This window comes from Dioscorea cayenensis, unplaced genomic scaffold (genome assembly GCF_009730915.1).
Source record: "Dioscorea cayenensis subsp. rotundata cultivar TDr96_F1 unplaced genomic scaffold, TDr96_F1_v2_PseudoChromosome.rev07_lg8_w22 25.fasta BLBR01000999.1, whole genome shotgun sequence".
NCBI lineage: Eukaryota > Viridiplantae > Streptophyta > Magnoliopsida > Dioscoreales > Dioscoreaceae > Dioscorea > Dioscorea cayenensis.
The window spans coordinates 19,747-27,322 of record NW_024087390.1 but is presented as its reverse complement, the minus strand read 5'-3'; the positions used below and the strand labels follow the sequence as shown (position 1 = coordinate 27,322).

Here is a 7,576-nt window from a genome sequence, read left to right as displayed (position 1 = left end):
AATGTCGTGTCCTGGCCCTTTAGGCCCTGGAATTAGTAAAGTTACAAATGAAAATGGCTCTTTCATGCATATCCTTAGTGGAAGATTATAAGAAAACAAAATAACTATCTAAATGCTATATGAAATGTTCATGTTTCCAAAGGGATTGAATCCATCTGTAGCTAAACCAAGTCTTACATGTTGAGGTTCCAAAGCAAATTCATTATAAAGTTTATCAAAATTTCTCCAACACTTCTCATCTGGTGGATGACGTAGGACCCCATAATTTATGCGTTTTTCACTATGTTACCTCATATCTTTAGCCATTTTTAAAGACATGAAAATTATTTGTAATCTTGGTGTAATTGGAAAATATCTTTGGCAATCCTTTTTTCTTTTGGCCCACCACCTTTATCTAGTTTCCACATTGAAAGACCATAAACCGGGCACCTGATTACATCTAAATGTTCCTTACAGTAGTTAATAGAGTCATTCTGGCATGTATCTATTTTCTCATAATGTAGACCAAGATCACTTACTATTTTCTTTGCTTCATAGTTTGAGTTTGGCGTTGTTTTACACATGGGAATCAACTCTTAAGCAAAGTTAGCAACATGTCAAACGATTTATTGCTCCAAGACTCATGCACTTGATATGCATTAATTTCACCTCAAAAGACAAGATGGAATACTTATCACAACCAGGAAATAAAAGTTGTTTAGCATCATCAAATAATTTGAAAAACATTTTAGCAACTTCATTTGGCTCTTGAGGGTCATTAATGCTTTGTTCAATTCCATCTACTACTTAGGGATAAAATTCTTGTATCATATCAATCATATCATTAAACTTTTCCATTTCCACTTCACATAATTCCTTATCACAAGGCACCCTATCACTAACTTTATCCCCACTATCTTGTTCCCCATATAGATACCAAAAAGTATAACTCCACATGATTCCTCTATATAATAAATGGACGTATACTTCTTCTTTAGTTAGAGATATCTATTGCAACAGTCCACATAAGGACAATTAATTTTCATGTCCTCATCTATCATATGATGAAATGCATACTCAAGAAACTTTTCCACCGCATTATAATATTCTATACATGATCTGGTAGAAAGACTCATCCAAGACTTATCAATAGGCATGTTTATTTCTACAAAATTCAAAAGCATGAAAAAAAACCATTTATCATATGGTTAACCTATAACATATTTGGTTGGTGCATACTTTTTGCATTGAGAATAAAAATATTAAGAAATACCAATAAGTGAATGTTGTCATTCATAAACCTATGGCAAGAAAATTATAAGAAAATAATTTTAGATTAAAAACAAGTGTAAATAATACCAAATATTTAAAATATGCAATGTTATATGTATCTTTACTACATAAATAACAAATTTATTAATATTATAATGGCATCATTCACTAATTACAATAATATGGAAGTCTAAACAATGAATACATAGCATTTGTTCAAATTTAAGAAGACATAAAACAAACAAACCTTAAAAGAAATGATTCCTTGCAAGTTTCAATCAAGTGAAGTGATTAACAATCAATAGCTAACAATTATGATGTATCTTTGCAATAAAGAAACAAGTGTATATATTTAATCTTGATGAATTTTCACGGTTATTTTTCAATGATATGAAATTCCAAAAAATAAAAAATCTTTAGTTTATTCCATGTTTTCAATTTTTAATTTTTCTAGTATAGGGATGATTTAGTATGTAAAGTATAATAGGAATAGTTAAAAGACCTAAAAGACCACATTCATCAAAGGATGGCACATTCATCAAACACTTGCCAAAATATCCTTAAGAAAAGCTAAAAGAGCTACCTGAGGAATTTTCTTTTTTGGTTAGGTGGGGCATAAGGGACGACATATGGTCAGGATGAAAACATCCAATTAACAACTGAGGATTAAATTGCATTTTCTAGTCATGGGTGCCCACAAACAGCAAATTATGAGTACTAGATTCCATGCCAAATATATAACTCAAAATTTTTTAGGTTAATATAACCACTTCAAATAATGCCCTTAAATCAATTAATTATCATTTGAATTACAAATAATGAAATTGGTCTAAGACAAAAGGAAAAAAGAAATTTTCAATTCTATCAAAATTAATATAATAGAGTTGTTAAGAATTTCATAGATAGAATTATCTAAATAACACCATAGGAAAGAGATTTTTATATAACATAAAGAATATAAAAAAAAAATATTTTCAACCAAATCAAAACATCAAAGATAATTATGTGATTGGTAGGTAAAATAACTTTGGAGGATAATGAGGAACAATGAGAATTTAATAATTTAGCTGCTTTACAGAGGGTGGCATGTAAAAATCCCATTTAAACAAAGCTCAAGTTGATTAACTATGTCATGTTATAAATATAAATGCTATCTGGTTCATGCCAACCAAAACAAAATCAGATAAATGCATAGGTTGGTTGAAGATACATAATAGTTAAAATCTTCCAATGCATCCAGCATAGCTTTCAAGAAAACCCATTATGAGAACTAATACAGTAACCAAAGTTTCAATTGAAAAAATATATTTTGACAAAAAGCATCGATCATGAGCATTATTAACATTGCTCTAAATTGAATGGAAATAAATAAAGAAAGGCTCTTTTAATTGAAAGTGGAACAAAGTCAAAATGGTAGATAATGGTAAGCACCGACAAAGAAAACAGAAAAAAAGAAGATTTTCTAGTTTTTCATCTTCATCCTTCCAAGGAGATAAGAAGTGGCTTGCTTTTTCTTAGATTCCTAATGGGCCCAGAGATAGAAAGCTTGTTTTCTTCCACCCATTCCCTGGTCCCCAAATTTCATCTTTTAGTAATCAATCATCATGCATTTAGAATTTGAAAGGTATACTGCTAACTTTCGCAATAAAATAAACCACATGGTATTTAGAAAACCATCCTATTTTCATAGAGAACTCCACAAGACAATATCAAAATATATATATATATATATATACAATCAGATTGCAATAAGACTTTATGTCTTTGCATAAATGAGCCTGGAAACAAGAGTATGATAATATCTTTCAGACATGCTCTATATCTTAAATGTTTGCTTAAATTCTTCAGGCATACTTAGAAAGGCATGCACAAAGACATAAGCATTTATTTCGATCATTGCAAGTTCAAGCACATAAGACTTTCTTACTTGGTCATGTTGGTGATTATGAGTGTGGTTATTTAGGTTTACTTATTTCCGTATTTTGGACAATATTTTTTTATCAGAACTACTTCATTGCTTATTCTCTAAGAACCAATATTTACTACTCCATGCATTTAGATAACACATAAGACCTAAAAGTTCATTATGCACTTAAAACTATACTTGACCATCAGCTAACACACTACAAATAAAACATGAATTAACACACAGATATGTAGAGAAAATGCTTGCTTGTAACACATGATGAGGCCCCTACATGACCTTTGAACAAGAATAAACATCATTTAATCAAAACTAACCCAGTCTTTCCCTTTCTAATTTAGAAAAACATCCAAAGCATTGCTTGAATCCTATATTAAAACAGTAAAATTCCTCATTTCAATAAGAAATCCCCAATTAAACCTCAACATAGCATTTCTACTACCAACACAAAGTTGCTACAAAAAAAAAACTAATGAATCCCCAATTAAACTCACAAGTATCACATTATTTATCTACATTGCTCACAAACTCAACATCTCTGACTATACATAGCATACTACTAACAACAGTCATAGTAAAAGAACTGCTTTCAACAGCATGGATTGGTTACCTTGGAGAAATGATAGGATCTGGGGAGATTGGGATGTCAGTTCATGGCGGGAGGAGTTCATTAGCGAGATAAGAGGGAAGAGAGAATATAATAGTACAATCACGTGTTCCTAACCTTCTCCTCAAAGCTACAAGCGTGACTAAGGCCGTCGAAGCATCAGCAAGCACGCATCAAAGGGGGCCGGCAATGTAGAGAGCGTCCCAAACCCAATGGAAGCAGTGGAGAAAACCGAGAAAGGAAATTAGGGCATGATTAACTATGAAGAGATGATGCTGCAAGGTGGGAGAGGTACCGAAGCAGGTAGCTACATCGAGGAAAGAGAAAGAGTAGGTGATGAAGGCAGCGGGGAGATGGATTCAGATAGGAAACCCTCAAAGAACTTCTCAAAAGGTGAGGGAGATGGCGTGGAGGTGGCATGGAGGCTCACTTTGGTTCTTTAGATCTATTGTATGTTATGGCGGAGTAAGAAAACTGGGTCAAGTATCAAGGCCGTGGTCTCTTAGGGGCGGTTTGGTTCATATTAATGACATATTACCTCGTAACGAGATTACCATGGTAATATGAGTGGGAATATTGCGGTAATTTAATATAACCATGTTTGGTTGGGAACTTTTATTACTTTGATTTTCATGGTAATCAATTTGTTAAAATATAAAAAGTTATAAGATTACCACGGTAATCCAAGATAGACACCAAATTTGGTGGTAATAGGATTACCACTTTCTTGGTAATATTTATAAGTTAGTAATGTGATATTACCATACAGATTACCACTAATATAATGCCAAACGTGGTAATATTTTCAGATTACCACGTAACACATGGTAATCCTTCTACATTACCGCGAATCAAACGGCCCCTTAGGCTTTGCTTGGATGGGGTGTGGGGTGGGTTCATAAAGTAATGGAAAGGAAGGGAAGGGAAGGAAAAGGAAGGGTTGAATACATCCTTTGTTTGGGGGGGAGGGAAAGTAAAGTAAGGGTTACTATCATTTTGTGTTTGGTTTGGAAGTAAAGGAAAGTAAGGTTTTGTGTTATTATTACCAAAATGCCCTTATATTGCTAAAAGCATAATCATTTAGATTATTTTTAATTTTGTGGTTGCACAACTAATCAAGATTTTTGGGTTGGCCTTTGTTATTCCAATATAAAATTTCATCAAATATTTTAAAAATCGAAACAAATATAATAAAATTACATGTAGCACTCAAATACATAATAAAATTTATGTAGCACCAAAAATACTACACAAATGAGGTACAACAATTTTTCATAAACCCACAAAATAAACCACGCATAATCATACTGAATTGCTTTAACATTGTAACCTAAATTTTTCATCAAAATAAATGACAACATTGTTTCCTTCCATTATCCATTGCTTCAACATCTAAATAAACCATAACACATTGTATTTAAATTAAGTAACATGCACATTACACCAACATCTAAATAAACACATTGTTCTCAAATTAAGCAACATATAAGTTGCTCCAACATCTACATAAACCATAACACATTGTTTTTCTTGCATGAAATCAAATCACATTGCTCATCAAAATAAAGTCAAGTCAATGTTGATTTGGCAAGATATATCAAAATACAAAATGTTCTTCAAAATCATTCAATGTTGAACCACCATTTGTCACAATCGTCCACCAATCCCTACAAAAATAGGAAGAATGAAATTAGGATTTTAGTAACTATATCTTACATTAATACACCCAAAAGATCATTTCATGTTGCCAAAGTAATACTAACCTTCTATTTTAATTTTTGTGGTTCATGATCATGGCCCATCGACCTCAACAATAGACTCTTTCGATGGTGACTCGGGCATTTAATCAAAGCTTCCAACAATGGCACATCTTTTGCAAGTAATAAATAAGCATCGGTTAGAATTGGGTGTAGAGTCCTAAATCGGAAAGCATGCCCTATATATCATAATCTTTGTATGGATTTGGGTTTGATAAACATTCCCTTATAACATTCGTGCTCGAATGAGATGCTTCAACCATTGCGGTGGTTGATTGAACAATAGAAGCGGCGATTGATTCAACGGCCACTCCCAATTTGTTAAGATTCTCATTAATATCGGGGACTTTGACTTTTTTAGACTTAGAAGAACTTTGACCTTCAAAGCGTGATTGTTGATTTGTAGCCATCGGTGAGGCTTCATCATCAATCTCATTTGGTTGTGTATCCACATTCTCATCCCCATCCAAATTTTCCAAATTTGCCATATTTTGTGAAACCATAAAGTCAATTTCATCAATTGTATCTTGCTCATTTTGTGCAGCCATTGATGAAGCTCGATTCTGAGCTCTTCTCCGTCTCATTTCTGATGCAGTTTCAGCTTGTTGTCCAGTTGCTCTATCCTTTCCATATAGTTGAACGAGCTTCTCATAATTTCGAACACTTTTGTTCATCCATTCACTGGCCTCTGGTTTGCTCTGTATATATAAAACAATATTAGGAACATAACATCTATGAATATAATTTTGTATCTCATGTAATTAAAAAGTTAGAAAAAAAAATTAACCTCAATTAGGTGCTGCCATACTTCAAGTTCTGCATCCCAAGTTTCTGTAGTTGGATTCCAAGCAAATCCACTCATTCCATTCTTGAATATGTCATAACATCGGGTAAATTTTTTTTTAATATTTTTCATACGGTTTTGTGCTTTTTCCTTGTCAATTGGCTTATCTGGAAATTTACTCTTCAATTCAATAACTATATTCTCTAATGCATGTGTTGTAAATGTTCCTCCTACTCTATTCCCCACTATATGTTGATGCAAGTAAGCCTCGATCAAAGCATCATCCATAGTAACATTCCATATCAATGTGGCATTTCCATCATGAGTTGCTTTTTCTCTTTGACATATTTTAGTAACTACATCAACAACACAAAACAAAAGTTTTATTGAAAACATCATTACATAAAATTAGTACTTTAAAAATGAACTACACCATTAATTAATAAGCACAAATACATCACTCACAAGTGTACTAACAAATGTTTGAAACCAAGCAAAATTAGTACTTCAAAAGTGTACTACGTGCGAAATGGTTCATTACATTAAATGTTTGACCACATAACACATACATGACATCATTACATAAATTGTTTCCACGAATACATATTACAAAAAAAAACATACAACATATAATAGTAGAAGACACTTAATATATGTCACTCAACATAATTAGCCCACATATCGGCCGCTATAGCATCCCTAACAATCTCTCCTTCATGGGTTTCTTCATTATTTTCGGCACGATGATGATTTTCTTCATGTGGTTCATGCTCAAGTTCATTATCAACTTGTGCGAGTATTGCATCATTTGGGTCTACACCCATTAAGTAGTTATGTAAAATAAAACAAGCAAAAATAATCTCCTTTTGTGTTTCTAACCCATAATGGGGCTCAGTCGAGCTTCCTAATATAGGGAAACGCTTTCGACAACGCCAAATGCTCGTTCGATAGCATTCCTCAAAGATGCATGGCGGAGATTGAACAATTCACGCATTCCGTGGTGGATTTCTTGAATATTCCTTCAAGTGATACCTCTCCCCTCTATAAGGTGTAATAAGCCCACTCCTCAACATAAACCCAGCATCAACAAGGTAATATTTACCTATTGCATAAAAATAAACTTCGCTATTATTTTGTGTGTATATATGTTCATGAAATGGTATATAGTATTACAATGTAATAACAAATACCTTCCGGGGATTGTAATAGGAACGGCCCTAGTTAATGCATTTTTCATAATTCGTGAATCAGAC

At 32.8% G+C, this 7,576-nt stretch overlaps 1 long non-coding RNA gene across 1 annotated transcript; it reads right to left on the bottom strand.

The window, feature by feature from the left end:
• Positions 1 to 3,546: 3,546 nt before the first annotated feature.
• Positions 3,547 to 4,271, bottom strand: LOC120255449. The gene is made up of 2 exons (XR_005535014.1): positions 4,078 to 4,271; positions 3,547 to 3,924 (listed from the first exon to the last, which is right to left on the bottom strand). It is a non-coding gene; the product is annotated as an uncharacterized LOC120255449 (long non-coding RNA).
• Between the last annotated feature and the right edge of the window lie 3,305 nt (positions 4,272 to 7,576).